This window comes from Pongo pygmaeus, chromosome 13, assembly GCF_028885625.2.
Source record: "Pongo pygmaeus isolate AG05252 chromosome 13, NHGRI_mPonPyg2-v2.0_pri, whole genome shotgun sequence".
In the NCBI taxonomy this organism is placed as follows: domain Eukaryota; kingdom Metazoa; phylum Chordata; class Mammalia; order Primates; family Hominidae; genus Pongo; species Pongo pygmaeus.
Genome location: NC_072386.2, coordinates 62,634,631 through 62,648,435, shown reverse-complemented (window position 1 = coordinate 62,648,435; position 13,805 = coordinate 62,634,631). Strand labels below are relative to the sequence as shown.

Below are 13,805 nucleotides of genomic sequence, written 5' to 3'. Positions count from 1 at the left end.
ACCCTGAATATGCACTTAAACTTAGAAAAAATAAGTTGAGTACCTAAGCAATGTAACATCCACAATTTGAAAAACTACCATTAACTGCAGTCTTACCATGTGGCGGATATAGCAGTAAACAAAGTCTGCACTCTCTTTCAAAACTCACACTTCTGGGAGGTAATAAATCAACCTCCTATGGGGAGACTTGGAGAGATAAAGTCATTTTTTCCCATTTATTTCCCACTTTGAGCTTAATAACAAATTACCACTTATTTACATCTAGTGCTTGCCCAGGAGAAAATTCAATTTCTCTTGAGCATACACAAAATACTGCCAGTTTCTACATTGACAATAATCAGTTACACTTCCAAAGCTGAGTAGTGAGTAGGTGGGAGGTATGTGTGGCTGGAAAAACACTGGACTCAGAAAGATGACTGTGTTTCCAGCCTCTCTCATCTTCTGTTTAGCTCTGGAATTTCTGTTAAATTACAATCTCTGTTGGCCATAGTTTCGTCATCTGTAAAATGGTCACGTCAGAGTAGAAGATGTCTAAGGCCAGCTCCAGCCTTCAATAATGAAAGCTAAAAGGAAAAAAAGGGCAGAAGCCAAGTGTGATGTACATTGTTAACTGCCCAACAATACTATTTTTCCAGAGTCTCTGGAACAGTTAGGAGTTCATCAACAAATGTAAGTAACTGTGTGATCACCCTGGATTTTATTTTATTTTTTTCCTCAGCCTGGGCCCATCTCATTTATTTGACTAAATTCTGTTTGGCGATTTACCAGGCTCAGATGCTTTGCCAACTTTCTCAGCAACATTCTTGGAAAGCACTGAAGCACATTCTGTTCCTGGTGTTTTGAGGATAAACTCAGGCAGAGGACAGGGGATGTGAGGCTCCCTAAGGGTGGGCTGCTATACCACCAAGGATTCAAAGTGAATTTTAAGCAATTTTTTTTAAAAGCCTGGTGAGAAAGACATACATAGGTTGAAGGTTTCTGTAGTGATTCTGAAGTCTAGACACACACATTAGACTTCCCTCAGGAGGTGTTAAACAATAGCAGTGTCCACATGGACCAATTACATCAAAATCTCTAGAGATGGATGCATTTTTCAAAAGCTTTTCAATGTGACTATGGGGCATTTCCAGTTGAGGACTTTTTTAGGGGAAAACTACTTGACAGGATAATCATCCAACAGTCTCAACAAACCCACTCAGCCCAGTTACAGCTCGAAGGCTCACCTGTGCCCAGAAATCTTGTGCATCAGTGTGAGGAATCTGGTGCAGGAACCAAAAGACAGAAAAGGATTTTGGCAAAGCTGTGTGTGTCCTAAGAAACACAAACAGTCTCTTCCATAGCAGCAGCAGGCAGGGGCAGAATTTTGCCTGGAGGGAAAGGCCTGGTGAGAACTCCCCTTCCTAGAAGACAGGGGAGGAGGGGTGGACCTTTGACTTGTGTGGGGAGGAGTTTGGAGCCTGATCAAGGGCACTGGGAGCAGGAGAGAGGGGTGGAGAGGATTTTGTGGCCAGGATTGGGTCTGGGAAGCTGGGAGATTCCACTGTGAGTGGAGTCAGAGGGAAGGCATTTGGAGGAAAGGCTTCTGTAGGAGGGAGTAGGATGGAAATTGATCTTTGAAGAAAGCAAGACAGAAGAAGGGAGATGGAAAGACGAAATCATTTTAAAATTGCTGGTGACAAATGAAGGTAGGATAGAAAGATGTATAACAAGGAGCAGGGAAGGAGAAACAGGGAGGAGCGGTACAGAGAGGTTGCTGTGATGTGAACTTTGAATTACTTTTCTCCAAACTGGACTTTGGCACCAGGAAAATGTATGCAGCTCTCTGAGTGATCAGCAAGTTCAGGGGTAGGAGGATCAATGAAACACAAAATAAAGGGAACGTAGGTCCACTTTCTCAGATGAGTTTGGTAGATTCATCAGGAGTCTTCACCAACCAGACAGACCTGCATTTCCACAACTAGAACAGTTAACTTCTGAGTGCAATATTGGTAGCTTTGGTTTGAGAAAATATTCCCATCTGCACCGAGGCATTTTTGCCCAATCTGGATAAATGTCAGTTTTTCTACATAATGCAAGGTTTTCTGTGTAACTGGGTAAATGACTTGTGGTTTTGGACCACCTTCTTGTCAGGGTGTCTGCAAATTATTACATAATAGACTTTTTTTGTTGTTGTTTTTAGTATTGAAGTTTTTGGCTTCCTAAATATTCTGAGTTTCAAGGTCAGATTTAATGAGAGTGCCCAAGAATAATCAATGGTAGTCAGTACTTTCTCACAGAGGGGAGAAAGCCAGCCCCCAAGGGGAGTGCTCAACCTAATATGTTCCCTCAATGGTAACTTTCAGGCCATGACCTACTGTGTCACTGTGGTGTCAGGTTCAAAAAAATATCATGGGTTTCTAAATAGCTAGACTTCAAAAGTCACACAACCAAAAAACCACAGGAATTTTCTGACCCACTGGCAGACGTTATGCTAATTGACATTTAATCATGTCATACTTAGCTACTGCTAAAAAAAAAAGTTTTACTCCTAATGTTTTTTCATGAAGTCTCTCCTCTAATGTAATTAACCGCACATTGGATTAATGTATAAACATTAGGTAGCTCTATCAAATTATTTATGCAAGTACCCATATTATAGACAATTGATAATAGCTGACTAATAATGTGTTATTTAAAAGGTTTGATAGGAAAGAGTAATGAGAATTGCCTTGCGTTCCCATTGGTTAAAAGGAAAAACCATACCACGATAATAATTGTTACAGCTAATGTTTATTGTGTGCTTACAAGGATTAGGCATTTTAAAGTCATTTGTATTTCAGTTATTTCTCGTAGCCAACCTTTGAAGGGATTGCTGTTTTTTTTCTCTGTCTTACATATGATGAATTCTGAGGCCCAGGGAAGTTACAAAATTTGTTCAGGCTAACAGTGTGTAAATGGTGGAAAAAAAGATTTAAAACCAAATATGTTAATATCTGTGCCCTTTGCCTTTGATTGTGCCACCTTCTAGTGGAGAATTCTTCAGCTGAAACCTGAAGCTTCTACTGTAAACAATAACCATCCTTACTGATGTGACCTCATATAGGAAACTGTCGTATAAGATACATCTAGCAGTACCTGCCTCAGAGAGTAGTTAAAAGAATAAAAATTACTTGATCTCTGTAAAGCACTTAATATCTGGCACACGATAATCATTCAAAAATAGTAGTTTGTGTCCACAGAAGAGGAATATTCTACTTTTAGGGATTAAGTGCACTGTACTTTAAGGAGAAGGTGATATTTGAAGTAAATTTAAAGTATAAATGGGAGCTTACTAGGTGAAGTTGGAATGAAGCAATGTAGCAGAGAAGAACATTTTAAAAGGAAGAGAGGTTCAAAAGAACTAAATATGGTTAAGAAATAAGGTGAGATACAAGATGGCAGGAGGTGAACATGGAAAAAAATATTCTTAAATCAGAATCTCTGTGATTCCTGAGTCTTCAGTCTCCCTTATAACCCACAGCTAGTGACTTGGTCTTGTGGATTCAGCCATCTACATGTTTCTCATTGTCCTGACATTTCTATTCCCATTGTTGTTACCTAGATCTGGTCCCCATCAAATATTTTCTGGACTATTTTAATAGCTTTGTATATTACACTCAGCAGCCAGTAAGAACAAATGGCTTAAATGAATAGAATTTATCTTTTTTACATGACAAAATGCCTACATTTGGGTGACTACTTCCATTGGTTCAGTACCTTCATGACACTTGGGGTGGTATCTCTGCCATTCTTTAGGCCTTTCCTTTTGGTTGCCATATGGCTGCTGCAGTTCTAGCCATCATTATCTGTGTTCCAAACAAAAGAAGGGGGAAAAGTCCATGTCAGCCACATCTGTATCATTCTATCACTTAAGACACTTGAGCTTTCCCCAAAACCACCAGTAGACTTCTGCTTAAGTTTTATCATGTCAGATAGGACGATAAAGTATTTGGCTTGCAATACTGCCACTGCAAAGAAAAGAAAGGGCAATTAGTAAGGAAGGCAGGTAGGCTGGATATTGGGAGTAACTAACATGCCCGCCGTGCTTCAGATCTAGTGGGTTTGCTGCTAGTCTCTCCCTAGTCATACTCCATTCTGCTGGTCTAATCGGTTTTCAAACGAACAAATCCGATCACATTGCTTATTTACTTCCTCTAGCAAGCACAGTGCTTTGAATTTCATTCATTATCATCTGTGACTGACTCTAACCTGCCTTTTCAGTGTCATCTTTTGCTATTGGGTCACTTTCATTTTGTACTATCTGCTTTGATTCTCTCTCCTTCCTCTTAGTTAGTACAGGCCTAGAATTTTGTCCACATCTTTAAGTTTTACCAGTCCTTATGCTGTAGTGTTCAATGTTCCCTTTGCCTAGGATATCCTTACACTCTACATTGTAGACCTGAAAACACCAGTCTTCAAGACATACTTGATTCTATGAAACCTAGCCCTGCTTTCTCCCTTTTTCCTTCCTTGGCTTTTGGAGTGGATACTGTGGTGTCTTGCAGAGATCTTCTCTTCAGGGTCAACACATGTATCCAGGCAGCTGATGGGAATTTCTGCTGCTGAGGCTTCTTAACTGCATCTTAGGAAATTTTGCTCTTGGTTTTAGAACGCTCCCTCCCTCAAGATGTTCCTTCTTTCCGGGAGGCCTACAGTCAGCAATTGATGAATGTAGAGACACAAGGCCCTGATGTTTTGATTCAGCCCAAGGAAGCTGTGAAGTCTCATTCCAGCTCCACAGCTCCTTAGAAGATGGATTAAGACTTTGGTTGCACCCACATATACCTTGTGGATTGTGTTCACCTTCTGCCCAAATTGGCTTTCTCTATTTCCTCGAAAGTGTATCTTTTGAGAGTTCTCAATAAAATGTTGACATAAAAATTTCCATTCTGGATATATTTCCAGAAAACCCAATAAAAACAGCTCTCTAGGCATTTGTGCCAAACTAAATATATTATTTTGGGCAATGCTGCCCATAGAATGATATTTGGCATATTTGTAAACTGACTGCCCCCTTCAGTCAGCTCTGCTATGGAAGTCTGGACTCCCACAATACTAGAAGGATTTTATACATCTTGCATTTAAAATAGGAAGAAAGATTTTCTAGAGAAGATGCTATTAGGAAGACTTGCCACTACCTGTCTCCACAAAATAGAAACTTTAATATTTCTCCTTTTGTCTTATCAAAATGGCAATCATAAAAGCCTCAACTCTATAGACACAAATGTCTGTATCTGAATGTATCAAATTTCTGTACACAGAAGACTTGCATTACTTATTAGCATTGCCCCTCCATCCTGATCACATGCACATATGCCCAAGTCCACCCCTCTACCACCACACACATAAATACCTCCCACATATACACACAGCAGTGTTCTTGACAGTGAGTAGGAGATACTCATAAAGTCTCAAATATAGACCACCCGTATTGGCTCCTTTTAGAAAAGCAGCTTTAATCCCTCTTGTTCGATACGCATACAGAAAAAACCCATTTGCTACAATTCTGATAACTGAAATAGACTTTGATGCAAGAACTTAAAGGTAATCATACATGAATGAAGTATGGCGGATGTTAGCTGCCTTTGTTTCTTTGCCTCTACTGCGATCCAACCATTTTTTAATTGTTAAAAATCAGGATGTGGAATGATGAAAGCTAAGCCTCATGATAACTATTTGGGGGCTGAAATATAGGAAAAGAAAGCAATAAAATATGAGTTTTATGCTACTGTTTTGGTGTTCAGGCTAGATTCCTCAGAATGATACCCTTTTGGAAGAATGTGCCAAGAATGTTTGTCAACAAAAATCTCCTCTGGAAGTTATTTCAATCTGGCTGCCTACATCTGGGATCAGGAACTAATGAGTCCATGAATAACTTTTTTGGCCTGCCATTCTGTTGGTGTCTGATATGTCTGAATTGAGGAAGAATGGAAGTTACAATTTGTTGGTGGATTACTATGACTTCTATCAGGAACTTTTGAGAACAGTTAATAATTGTGCCTGTTATACTTGGTTCCTGTGTTAGACAACAATGTCAATAACAAAACAGGATTACAAAGCCTTGAAAGAACATTATTCTGTTCAGAAAAACTCAATAATTATTCAGTAATATCTTATAGAAAAATAAAAATTGACTTATTCCTTACATGTTACAGGTATTTGTATATACAGGCTGGCAAATCTATACAAGTAGCTAAACAACATGTTTCTACTTTTCTAACTGAGTAGCTTACAGGTTTATACTGTAACATCATGCTTCTACCCTTGGACCCAAATGTCCAACATCTTGGAATTTATCTTGAAGAGATCGTTAGCCAAGGGAATTAAAATGCATGCACACAAAAGCTAATTGTGGCATTGATTATGACAGTGAAATTTCAAAACCACCTATGTTTCTTTCAATATAGCATTTTACATAAAGAACACTTTGCATCCATTAAAAATGATAGCACTATCTAAATATTTATAACCATGAAGATGTCCCTGCCACTTTGCTGAGTAAAAAAGTAGACACCACACCACATGCATAGGAAGGAATTATCTATATAAAATTATACATGCACCCAAACACATACACATATATCTGTAAAGAGATGACATCTGGAGGCATGTTCTCATGTGTTCATGAAGAGATTTGGGAAGATATTTACCTTCTCTTCATACTTTGCTGTGTTGATTTTTTTTTACAGTGAGCATATATTATTCTGTTAATAAAATGTTGATCTACTTTGATTTTTAAGTCATGCTTCTATAAATCAGTTTTTATCAATATGTCCATTTCTGTCCTTGCAATGGTTCTTTACTTATTTTTCCTTATTGTAATATTGCTTGTGTTGTTCTCATAGTTCAGTGCTAAAACTCTTAACATTATTTGAAGATACAAAGTTAGTAGTATGCAAACCTTCCCAGGAAATGATACTGACACACATAGATTCCCAGCAAATGTGACTGACACACAATGGATTCTGACATGACCAGCCTCTATATTAAGAGGAAAGTGTGGTCCCTGTACACTAGCTTTCAAACCAATGGGAAAATACAAATAGGACAAACAAGCCTGTCTTGTCATGCTTGTATGATAGACATGGTGGTATCAAAAGAAATAGGGGATTACTAATGCCAAAGTATATAGAAGAGGAAAGATAGCATGGTCCTAGCCAATTGTCTTTGGGAAACTCACCTGTCTTATGTGAATCTCTTCATTTTTCTCATTTGTAGTTTGCTGTGATGACTAGAAAAGTATATGTCAAATGCTGACTTAAAAGAGGGTCTCAATTAATGAAGTTATGATTGCTATTTTTATTAATATTGTTGCTGCTGCTATATTAGGAAACGTAATATTGAAAATCACATGATAAGTTTTATCGATGTACTCATTTGAAATAGATAATTCATGTAATGAAAAAAAGTATTCTTATTCTAAAACATAGGAAATTCTCACTTTTCTTTTCTTTTTTTTGTTTTTTTGTTTGTTTTTTTTTTTTGAGATGGTGTCTTGCTCTGTTGCCCAGGTTGGATTGCAGTGGCACAACCTCAGCTCATTGCAACCTCTGCCTCCTGGGCTCAAGCAATTCTCCTGCTTCAGCCTCCCAGGTAGTTGAGACTACAGGTGTGTACCACCACACCCAGCTAATTTTAATAGAGATGGCGTTTTGCCATGTTGCCCAGGCTGGTCTCGCACTCCTGACCTCAAATGATCCATCTGCCTTCGACTCCCAAAGTGCTGGGATTACAGGCGTGAGCAACCACACCCAGCCACTTTTCTTAAAAATATAAAATATTACCAAATTTTTACTTTTTAAGTTATAATGATTCAGCTCGAGAGTTCTTTTATGTCACTTATCTACGATGAAATATAAATTTTAATTTAACACTCGCTAGTTCATTCCTTGGAGACTCCAATTTTTCCATTGCAGAAATCACACAAATAAGTTTGCCTTCAGATAAACAACACTTGATTTGTGGCATATGCTCTACTGTGCTAAACTTTTTACTCTGTCTCAGTTTCTATGAACCACAAACATTTTCTTTCAACCATTTTTTATTTTTTATAATATAATTTTTATAAATATTTTTTATTTTGGTAAATTTCACATTAGTAATGTGAAAAATTACCAATGAACATTGCACACATTGAAAGTGAAGACGAAAACAATAACAACAGGGAGTTCACTGAATGTTCATTTACATTTTAAATAATAAACAACATGCAATGACGTGATTTTTAAGAAGTGAAGGCAGTACTAATAAATTCCTCTTTCATTTTTCATGTATGTGTGTTCAGGCTTGTCAAGTAAATCATAATCACCTGTGTTGGTTTGTGATGCGGTTTATTAGCTTAATATGCTCTGTATCTAATACATAGGTCCATAGCAAAGAGAACAATTCTATTCTATTTTACAATAGCATTGGAAAGAAGAAAATGCTTAGGAATAAACGTAACTAAGCAGGTGAAGGACTTTCACATCGAAAACTGTAAAACGTTGCTAAAAGAAATTAAATAAGAAACAAATAAATGGCAAGACATCTCATGTTCATGGATCAAAGTCCCCATGGTGTTTTTGCAGAAATATAAAAATCCATCCTGAAATTCGTATGAAATCACAAGGGACCCTGAAGAGCTAAAACACTTGAAACAGAAGCACAAAGTTGGAAGTCTCACACTTCCTCTTTTCAAAAAGTACACAAACCTACGCTAGTAAAAACAGTGTGGTACTGGCATAAAGACTGTGTAGACCAATGGAATAGAAGAGAGAGTCTTGAAATAAACTCTCACATATATTATCAAATGATTTTTGACAACAATGCCAAGATTATTCGATGGGGAAAAGACAGTCTTTTTAGAAAATGGTGCTGAGAAAACTGGCTATCTACATACGAAAGAATAAATTTGGACCCTTACACCATGTACAAAAATTAAAACTTAAACATAACAGCTAAAATTATAAAACTTTTATAAGAAAACGTAGGTAAAAATTTTCATGACAGTGGGTTTAGCAATGAATTTTTGGATGTGACACCAAAAGCACAGGGAACAAAGAAAAAAAATAGATCAATTTCTCCTTTGCCAATATTTACAAACTTTTTTGTATTAAAGAACACTCTCAACAGAATAAAAAGGCAACCCACATAATGGGAGAAAATATTTTCAAATCATATATCTGATAAGAAAGTCACATCAAGAATATAAAAAGAACTCCTAACAACTCAACAACAACAATAAAAACTTGGTTTAAAAACAGATGAAGACCGAATAAGCATTTCTTCAAAGAAGGTATACAAATGGTTAACAGGCCCATGGGAAAAAATGCTCAACAACACTAATCATCAGGGAAACGCAAATCAAAATTGCAACAATGAGATATTGCTTCATACCCATTAAGATTGCTATTAAAAATCAAAACAAAAGAAAAACAAGACAGGAAATAAATGATGTTGGCAAGGACATGGAGAAACTGGAACTTTTGTTCATTCCTGATGGGATGTACAATGATGCAGCTGCTGTGGAAAACAGTATCGTGGTTCCTCAAAAAATAAAACATTGAATTACATAAAATTGACTAGACTCTTTCTGACCTAACTTTAGTTAGTCTCTCTTCAGCCCTCTTTTTAACTAGCTCTCATCTTTGGGGCCCTGTCTTAGGCCTGCCTAGTCCAACTACAGCAAGAGTCCTGCTAAGTCCCTTTAGAGACAATCCCCCACCCTTGATATCTGATCACCCTTGGGATCTGATCAAGTTCTTCATCCCCCACATTTGGTATCAGATCACCACAGTCTGGCTTCAGCAAGAATTCTGTTAAGTCAGGTTAGAAAGAACCACCTTACCTTCATGTGTCCTCTTAGTAATTTTCTGTCCACTGACTCAGTCACTCTGCTGATTGTCTCTGGACACTCAGCTGTCCTTGCTGTATTCTCTCTCCCCTAAGGCACGATAGTCTTGCCACCTATCACAACAGTCCAAAGTTTCTTTACCATTTTCATAAGTTTCGGAATGATTTTTTTCTTTAACATGATCCAACAATTTTACTTCTGGGCATGTATCTTAAAGAATTGAAAACAGGATTTGAACAGATAATTTGTACACCCATGTTCAGCCAATCTGAATGCCTACCGAAGGATAAATGGATAAACAAAATATGGTATCCGTAAGACATGAAACATTATTCGACCTTCAAAAGGAAGAAAATTCTGACACATGCTACAACATAAATGAAACTTCAAAATCCTATCCTAAGTGAAAAAGCCAATCACAGGACCAATATTGTATGATTCTGCTTATATAAGGTCTCTAGAGTAGTCAAATTCATGGAGACAAAAAGTAGAATGATAGTTGCCAGAAGCTGGGTGCAGGGGCAAATGGGAAATTATTGTTTAATGGGTACAGAGCTTCAGTTTGAGAAAATGAAAAAAGTTCTGGAGATGGATGGTGATGCCTATATAACAATGTGAGAGTACTTCATGCCACTTTAATGCCACTGCCCTGTACACTTAAAAAATATTGAAATGGTACATTTTATGTTAAGTATACATTACCACAATTTGAAAATGACTGAAACTCTCAACTGAAAAAAATTCTGCACACATTGGGCTTCCTTCCCAGTTTATAACATCATAATACAGTTCCATGTTATATATTATATGTTTCTCATTCAGCTGTTGCTGTGGAATAACTAGAAAAACTGGGCATGTGGTTAAACTTCTTTTCCAAGCATCTCCTCTTGTTGATTGCAAAAACATTTCTTTTTAGCTTAACCCTTTATTCATGTATTACTGCTAAACATTTTAGAGCTGAGTAAACCAAGACTTTTTTTAATCCTTTATTTTAAAATGGAAGCATTAGAATATTTGAAATTTTCTTAAATGAATATAAAAGCCGCTCTTCTTTTATAAAGACAATTTTAAAGAATACTTGACCCGAGGAGTACTTACTGTTACTACACTAATAAGTCTGGATTTCACTTGAAAATACAGTGAATTGGTTTAGAAGTCTGGAAACAAACTGAAGAACACATCTAATTCGTCTGTTCTAAGAAGGACTCACTCATTTCAGGAAAAGATGGTCCATTATGATTTTATTTTTCTAAGACTCTAATTAGAGCCTATTCTATTTCTTAATAATACCATTCCAGTTTCAAATTGCCCATGTTTAACCATGTGCTCTTAATAAAATTTCTGCTTTTTATTCTTCCTACTTAGGAAATAATACAGTCTGTTAACATAAAACATGTTTCCATAAACGAAATTTGCTTATATCTGCTAGGGGAATCGTGCTTTTTTTTAAAGAAGAAGTAGGTTCACTGAATTTGTGATTTCCACTAACATATTAATGTTTTGAAGTAAGCAGGGGTAAACTTTTTCTCAGTTAAAGAGAATCATTATCAGTATATGAAAATGTAAAGGAGGGGGGGAAAGCTTAAATCCTGAAAATCCTCCAATAGCCTGCTGTCCACCTAGTTAGCTATTTGGTGAAACTAAGAGTGCACATGAAGACTCTCCAAAAACAGTTACTCTTGTGGTTTAAAAATTTTAAAGTGGTGATTAAGAAGTCTATTTTTTTATTTTGAAGAAACTGTCCCATTAAAAATGAAGGACCTCTTTGAGTTACATTTGGAGGAGAAACTATGAGCCCACGGTAAAAGGCTGCAAAGGGTGAAACTGCCACTGGAGGTTTAACTGTGTTGAAATTTTTATTGAAATTTTTATTGGAATTTTAGATTTTTTATGTTAATACTCTGCTTACAAAGAAGAACATGTTTTTAGCGGCCTGCCTCTTCCGTGTTTCCCCACCCCCACCACCAATAAGCCCTTCAGTGCACCTTTTCACAAAATTTAGAATTCTCAGCATTGCATACATTATCTCATTTAAACCTTAGTTAGAGCTTTTTATGTTCAGTATAATTATGCCTTTTTTTTTTTTTGAGATAGAGTCTCACTCTGTCTCCCAGGCTGGAGTGCAGTGGCGCAATCTCGGCTCACTGCAACCTCTGCCTCCCGGGTTCAAGCAATTCTTCTGCCTCAGCCTCCCGAGTAGGCCATTTTTTAAAGAACAGTTGACTGTGGTCCAATGGTATATTTGCAAGAATATATTCGTCAAACGATTTCCCCAAATGGTAACATTTCATTTCACCTTAGCTTTATCATTTTCTTTCTCTGAATTTTTACAGGTAAGTAGCAGACATGCCACCCTGTTACCTCTATTTCAGAGTATACTTCCAAAAAATGAACAAATTCTTATATAACCATAGTATAATTATTAAAATCAGAAAATTAACATTGATAAAATAATATTGTTTTCTTTAATTTGCCTGATAATGTTCTTTATAGCAGAAGCATTTTGCATTTAGTCGTCGTGTTTCTATAAACTCCTTCAATCTAGAATAGTTTTGCAAGTTAGCCTTTGTCTCTCATAACTTTCACACTTCAGAAGAGTACAGGCTAAGTCTTTGTTAGGCTGCCATCAAATATGGCTTTGTCTGTTGTTTCTTCATGACTAGGTTCAAGTTGTGCATTTTTGTCAGGAAAATCCAATGGAAGTAGGTAGCTCTACACAGTTACACAGCCAATTAAAGTTGGGGCCAGGATTTGAATTTCAGCAGGAATCCCAAGACTACGTTCTCAACCTTCACTCATAACATCACAAACAATTACTAATTTCTCCTAAGGTATCTTTAACAAAGTTAATGGTTTCTGTAAATATCACTGAAGGTTTGCTCTAGCCTCTGCCACATGATAGAATGTAAGAGCAGGGAAATCAAATGACATCATAGTATAAACCTGTTATGGAATCCATGTTTATTATCTATTATGTGGGAAATGCAATTCAAAAATTTGGACTGATGGAAAACTTTATCTAAATCTATTTTGTATGTCTTGTGACACCAATTATATGGTCCCTCACGTGCTTATTTGGCTTCTGTCTTGGTTTCTGTCTTAAAGATTTGTTACATAATATGAAAATATCAGTTTTACTCTATAGTATTTCAATTTACATTTTCTAAAGAACATAATATAAACCGAATCAAATTCCGGAAATTCAACTCCTGAAAGCTTTGTGCATAGGTGGCGATTTCTATATAATACCCTGCTTTCCTAATTATTTCAAAATTGAACAGGTTAGCTAAGTAGATTTAAAAAATAGTAGCATGAGCCAACATTAATCATAAGAGCCCTAAAGAGAGACCTGTGTATTTTCAAATTCTATATGCCTTGGGCTACTTTTTCTAATGTCACCTTTACCATTCAAATTGAAACTTAAAGCAATAATCACTTAATACTGTAAATTATTGTTGATGTTTTGGTCACGAGTATCCTTTTTCTTTTTTTTTCTTTACTTGAGACAGGATTTCATTTTGTCACACAGGCTGGAGTGCAGTGGTGCGATCATAGCTCACTGCAGCTTTGAACTCCTGGGCTCATGCAGTCTTACCAACTCAGCCTTCTGAGTAGCTAGGACTACAGGTGTGCACCACTACATCCAGCTTTTTTTTTTTTTATTTTTATTTTTTGTAGAGATGGAATCTCACTTTGTTGCCCAGGCTGAGTCTCAAATTCCTGGCTTCAAGTGATACTCCTGCCTCAGCCTCCCCAAAGTGCTGGGATTACGGCCATGAGCCACCACACCCAGCCATGCATATCTTTAAATGCAAACATGTTCTACAAATAGAAACATAAATTTATACTGGATATCCTCCATCATAAAATTTCAGTTTGTATATTCTTAAAATATTATGATTGACTTGACTGGTAAAAGTAAGAAGTTCCTGAAAATAAGCACAGCATCTTGATA

At 36.7% G+C, this 13,805-nt stretch overlaps 2 protein-coding genes across 3 annotated transcripts in view; one reads left to right on the top strand and one right to left on the bottom strand.

The window, feature by feature from the left end:
• The window catches only part of ALDH1A1 (aldehyde dehydrogenase 1 family member A1), a 184,347-nt gene that overhangs the window by 39,824 nt on the left and 130,718 nt on the right, over positions 1-13,805 (top strand). The window contains exon 1 of one of the 2 annotated variants that reach the window (XM_054501941.1): positions 1,602-1,685. The exons of the other annotated variant lie outside the window; for it this stretch is intronic. The gene's annotated coding sequence lies outside the window, so the exon portion shown is untranslated. Of the gene's footprint in view, positions 1-1,601; positions 1,686-13,805 lie in introns of those variants that run through there. 2 annotated transcript variants of the gene reach the window in all.
• LOC129044211 (cytochrome P450 1A1-like) overlaps positions 1-13,805 on the bottom strand; it is a 43,472-nt gene that overhangs the window by 16,982 nt on the left and 12,685 nt on the right. The window contains 1 exon segment of the mRNA XM_054501939.2: positions 3,736-3,824. The gene's annotated coding sequence lies outside the window, so the exon portion shown is untranslated.